The sequence below is a fragment of the Salvelinus namaycush genome, chromosome 26 (assembly GCF_016432855.1).
Source record: "Salvelinus namaycush isolate Seneca chromosome 26, SaNama_1.0, whole genome shotgun sequence".
NCBI classification, from domain to species: Eukaryota; Metazoa; Chordata; class Actinopteri; order Salmoniformes; family Salmonidae; genus Salvelinus; species Salvelinus namaycush.
Window position 1 is genome coordinate 6,449,124 of NC_052332.1, and position 6,000 is coordinate 6,455,123.

The following is a 6,000-nucleotide window of genomic DNA, read 5'->3' on the forward strand; positions in this document are numbered from 1 at the left end:
GTATCACAACCCGGCCGTGATTGGGAGTCCCATAGGGCGGTGCACAATTGGCCCAGCGTCGTCCGGGTTAGGGTTTGTCTGGGGTAGGCCGTCATTGCAAATAAGAATTTGTTCTTAACTGACTTGCCTAGTTAAATAAAAGTTAAATAAAAATAAAAAAGCTTTCCAACTGTCCAACCAAAACCACTACCTTGTCTACTAGTATGTTCCCAACGATCATCTAGAACAGTAGCAGTGGGATGCTCAACCTCACAGCCTTTCAACATAAGCCAATAAGCTAATGACCATTTTTTATGCCGTATATCCAAAGACATCTCACCTGCCTCCACTAGTAAGGCACATACAGATGTTGATTTAAATGCACCAATACATATCCTTAAAGCTATACACTGGATTTTGTCCAGCTTCTGAAGCCATATCTTAGGCGCTGTTCCATAAACTATACACCCGTAATCAATTGTCGTCCTGATCAGAGCTCTATAAATATCAATCAACGATTGTCTGTCAGCTCCCCATTCATAACCAGAGACCGAGCGCATAAGATTCACCACCTTCTTACACTTTGTTTCAACATTTATGACATTATCTTCCCATTTATATCGCTCATTGAACAATAGACCCAAATATTTGTACTTAGAAACCCTCCTTATAGGCTGTCCATACAGAAACAACTGTATATTATCTGCAACTTTCTTATTCAAGAAGAACATACAACAAGACTTCGCCACTGACAATTTAAAACCCCAGTCAATCGACCATCTTTCAACATCCACTATAGCTTGTTGGATAGATTTGATCACATGAGAGACATTCCTTCCCCTCCAAATAGCCACATCATCAGCATATAGGGAAGCCCAATACCCCTACCTACATTCGAAAACACATTGTTAATCATAATGTTGAAGAAAATAGGACTGATAGCGCTGCCTTGAGGAATACCATTGTCAACTCCATAGGCATCAAATATAAATGCTCCTATTTTAATTCGGAAAGATCGATTAAATAAGGCCAAAAACCAATTATATAATCTGTCACCAATACCAATTCTTTCAATCTTATTCAGTAGGCCCTTTCTCCACATAGTGTCATAAGCCTTTTCAATGTAAAAAAAGACAGTAGCCATTACTTCTTTCATGACCAGAGTTTTTTCAACTTCATTGTTCACCTTTACTAATGCATCCAATGTAGATCTACCTTTACGGAATCCACTTTGACATTGACTCAATAAACCTCTATGTTCCAGGAAATAAGACTGGAAATATGACTATCATCTTTTCCATCAGTTTACAGAAGTTAGAGGTCAGTGCTATTGGTCTATAACTATCAGCACATGAAGGGTCCTTGCCAGGCTTTACAAAAGGTAATATTACTGCACGCTTCCAACCAGAAGGTATAACCCCCTCACTCCAAATTGTATTAAATAATCAAAGGAGAACATGTAGGACCTTATCAGGTAGATGCTTAAACATTACATAGCACAACTGACCATGACCTGGGGCTGTTTATCCACAGCCTTTTAAGGTTGAACACATCTCATGTATGGTAAAAACAGCATTTAAAGAAGAGTCAACAGTATCTCTTTTCTTATACACATTAACATGACCATTTAAAATCTCACACCTGCGTTGCTTATATACTTCATCCAAAGTAACCCCACTATGTACCCTAGCAAATGTGTTCCCTAACAAGTCAGCTTTTTCTTTATCAGTTACGGACATTTTTTGACCCACAACCATAAATGGAATTCGAGTGGACTTGATTCTTCCAGTCATTTTATTCAACATAGACCATAAATCTATCAGCTCAGTACCCCTGCCTATTGTAAAGCAGAACTGTCTCCGTGCATTTCTCTTGACAGACTTAATGACCCTACATACTAGAGGAAATCAACTAGATTCTCAGGAGTCATATTCCTACGCAACACTCTTTAAGCCCTGTTTCTTTCTCGACGTCTTTCTCGACTGCACTCTTCAGTCCACCAAGGAACCACCTTCATTTTCTCACCCACTTCACTCATTGGTCCATATACATTCGCAGCACTCAATATCTGAGGTCACAGAGGGAGCACATACATCAACCAGCCTCTCTAAAAACAACTGTCCAATAGACTTTAAGCAATGATCTCAACTTTTCTCAGTCTGCTTCATGAAAGCCCCATCTTCTGAATGGTACCCTATCTGGAATAGTAACATCAAAGTTTATGGTACACCAAATCTGGAAATGATCACGTCTAACAGTAAAATCATTCATTACATTACATTCACACATAGATGCAATAAAGTTAGAAGCTGTTATGAGGTCCAGGCAGGATGTAACCCCTCTAACAGTGTCAACTCTTGTACCACATCCATCGTTAAGACATGCTAATGCTCGTTTCCATCATATCTTCCACAATAGTACTATTAGCATCTGTATGTGTGCTTCCCCATAAACTACTATGTGCATTAAAGTCGCTGCACCATATCTCTCTAGAGCCCAATTCTCCTGATATTTCATCAAACCTCTGTAATGATAGTTGACGACAACGGTTGTAAAAATTGTGTAACTTAATATTACTACCTTCACTGTAGATTTCCACCATTAAACATTCATATGGGACAGTTATATTACGATATACAAGACCTTCCCTTATGAACGTAGCAGACCCACCACCCTGTTTAGCTGATCTATCAGATCTGATTGAACAATAACCAGGAATAATAAAATCACGATGTGGTCTAAGCCATGTTTCTTGAACACATATCACATGAAGTTTGATCTCGAAATCTATTACCTATTTCTTAAACTCCAGACAGTTAGCAATAAGGCTTCTGGAAGGATAACAAAAATCATAACTCTAATTATCATCATACTGAGACATTCCCTCATTAGTATTATTAGGAGTCAACATATCAACAATCATGGCGATAGTAACATATGTAACTCTTAAAAACTCTGTTGCTGCTTCCACAATGATCTTCAACTTGGCAGTTATTTTTTCCACAAACACAGTCAGGATGATAATATTTCCAATGAAGGCTATAAAGTCAATCTGATTAACTATTAAGGTGTCCTTTGAAACAACACATTTGTGAGAGCAAGATTTCTGAACAGGTCTTGTATCCGTGTCTGGACCAACATGAGCAACATTTCCTACAGTAGGTCCACTTATTCCAGGAGTAGCCCTGTTATCTCCATCATTCTGCCTAATAGTTCCACCATTCTGCCTTGCAGCCTCTGCATAAGAGACATTATGAGTGATTTTATATTTTTTGGACTCTTTCTGCACCTGGCATCCACCAAATGCTGCACTGTGTTCCCCCCCACAATTACTACATTTAACTTTGACATTGTTCCCACGTTCACCATAATCATGTTCCCCTCCACACTTAGCATATCTTTTCTTTCTTTTGCACAGATCCGCTACATGTCCCATTCTTTGGCATTTAAAACACCTTAATGGAGGTGGGACACTCTCTATCAGTGAAAGCCAGGAAGCCCATCTGTACTTTCTTAGGTACAACCTTCTCAAACATTAATAATACTGACAGACTTTAACTTCTCTTCCCCTCTTTCTTACTGAAAAACCTTTAATTGAGCTTCAACCACTATGCCACCCTCTGCATTTATATAATCTATAGACAGACAGTGGAACCCCAGAAATGACTGTATCCAACCACCATCGCCCGTTTGACGTGTGGTCCAATCGTATTCGCCCTTTGACTTTAGCCACCGCCCCAACTCGAATTTTCAGAAAACAAACGGCGGCCATGACACTTTCCCCGCATCCTATCATTGTTTACATCACACGGAGAGATAGTTACAGAGTAAGTATATTGCATAAGCTTGCATGAAATCGATTGTAATGTTATTGCTACATCTGTGAAGTTGTAAGAATGGAAAAGCGAATTGTAAACATTATTATACAGTGTGATCTCTGGTGTCAACTACCTATGATGCACGTACAGTAGCATTGGTTTCGGCATCCGTAGCTAACTTTACCGGTTGAATCAGCCACCGCTTTTCTGCATTTTCAATCATATTTTTACAATCGTAGCTATTTTAATGCACACTATCGCTTAAATTCGTGCTTTGATTTATGGTATAAGACGTCTGTGAAGTTGTGAGATCGTGTGCACGTGACGCAGGCTACAGTACAGTACAGTAATGTTATCATGCTACAGTAGTTTATTTTCGGTTCCAGTGTATGGCACAGGTATATTGAACATTTATGTGGCAGTATCAGTCATGTATTAGCTAATACATGTATTATGTTAGCTAGTTTAATGCTGTTTGGTAGGCTATTCAATTCCCTTGACATTCTGCAAGCGTGAATACTTTACAGTAAGGGATGATATGCATTGCGTTAGTCTTACTATTTGCCCGTTAGATCTCACATGCATTGAATGCTAAACAACTTTACTACATGCTTTCCATAAATGCAGTGTGTACTTTGCAAAGATGAAAACCCTTCCATGGTGACACTCCCGTCCTGTATCTGTCATATAGGCCTATGCATTCTTTGTCCTATAGCTAGCTAACTAAATCTAGTAGCTGTCACTTACCATTTATACTGCTGCTTGGCTGTAGATTTGCTCTCATGGTGTTGAGAATGATTAATACTGTAGCTGTCACTTATATATTCTCTGTATGTATTATGTATGAACCCTTGGACGTACAAGTACCACCAGCGCTCGCTCCTGCCTCGCGGTCGGCCTGCCCTGTGTGATCTACCCCAGGCTTCTGTCTTTCCCCCGGTGGGGTGAAGACCAGCAGAAGATGGTGATGTCCTTCTTGGCTCCAAGACATGCCTCAGAAAGTGCTGGGGTGAGTTTTTCTATAATAAATGAGAAGCTTAGAAATTGTAATTTAATATTTGCTAATGTTGGGTCGACAATTAGTAGTTTAACACTCTCTCCCTCTCTCAACAAGCATCAGCAGGGGTGGATTGGCTGGACGCTGTTGACCAGGAGCAGCATGGGAAGTTCACAATTCAGCACTGACTTGCTTGAGAGACACCAGACCAACGTTGGTCCAGTGTGAACTGGCGGCCAGCAGTGGATTGCCCGACCGCCTTCTTCGCATGTCCACTGTTCCTCTGGATGCCCCTTTGTATGTAGGCATTTACGCTGACATGCCCCCAGCCTGGGTGAGGGCGTAATTCGTCACAGACTTGCTTGAGACACCAGACTAACGATGGTCCAGTGTCCAGTGTTGTTTTCCACATTTTGTACAGGTGTGGCATGTGGTGTGAGCTGATGTTCAATGTTCCCCTCCTGTGAAAATGTACAGTTATTTATTTTTGCAGACTTAAATAAATTGTTTTTTAATTAATTACATTTCCGTCCAGTTTTCGGTCACAAGGCACCTGTCACTAATTTAGTAAAAATAAAAAAAGAAGGGGGATACTAGTCAGTTTTACAACTGAATGCATTCAACTGAAATGTGTATTTCACATTTAACCCAACCCCTCTGAATCAGAAAGGTGCAGGGGGCTGCCTTAATTGACATCCATGTGCAGGGAACAGTTGGTGAACTGCCTTGCTCAGGGGTAGAACAACAGATTTTTACCTTGGGGATTCGATCCAGCAACCTTTCAGTTACTGGCCCAACACTCTAACCACTAGGCTACCTGCCAGTGTTTATCTGACTAGATTAAAAAATATATATAATAATTATGTCTCCCTTGCATAGATATATAACACTTGTTAACACCATTGGTCAGCTAGGAGAAATTAGAATAGGTAAGGGTGAGTTGAAGATGAGTGCAATATAAACCTAAGAGATGGTGAAAGTTCAACAAGGTTGCATAATATTGATTTTCTATATGTAAAAACAGTAAACTCAGTTATCAAGGTTTAAAGGACCAATATGTCTGAATGTTTGATCACAAATAAATGTGCCACTCCTATCCAGAATATTAGGCTATTTTCTGGTATAGCGTACTATGATTGGTTTACTTCATGTTTGTTTGATAAAAAAAAGATTTATAAAAGAGACAGAACTATTTAAGTCTTTAGA

The 6,000-nt window shown here is 39.7% G+C and overlaps 1 long non-coding RNA gene across 1 annotated transcript; it reads left to right on the plus strand.

Moving 5' to 3' along the window:
• Positions 1-3,720: 3,720 nt before the first annotated feature.
• Positions 3,721-5,318, plus strand: LOC120021535. The gene is made up of 3 exons (XR_005472527.1): positions 3,721-3,806; positions 4,662-4,806; positions 4,912-5,318. It is a non-coding gene; the product is annotated as an uncharacterized LOC120021535 (long non-coding RNA).
• Positions 5,319-6,000: the final 682 nt, after the last annotated feature.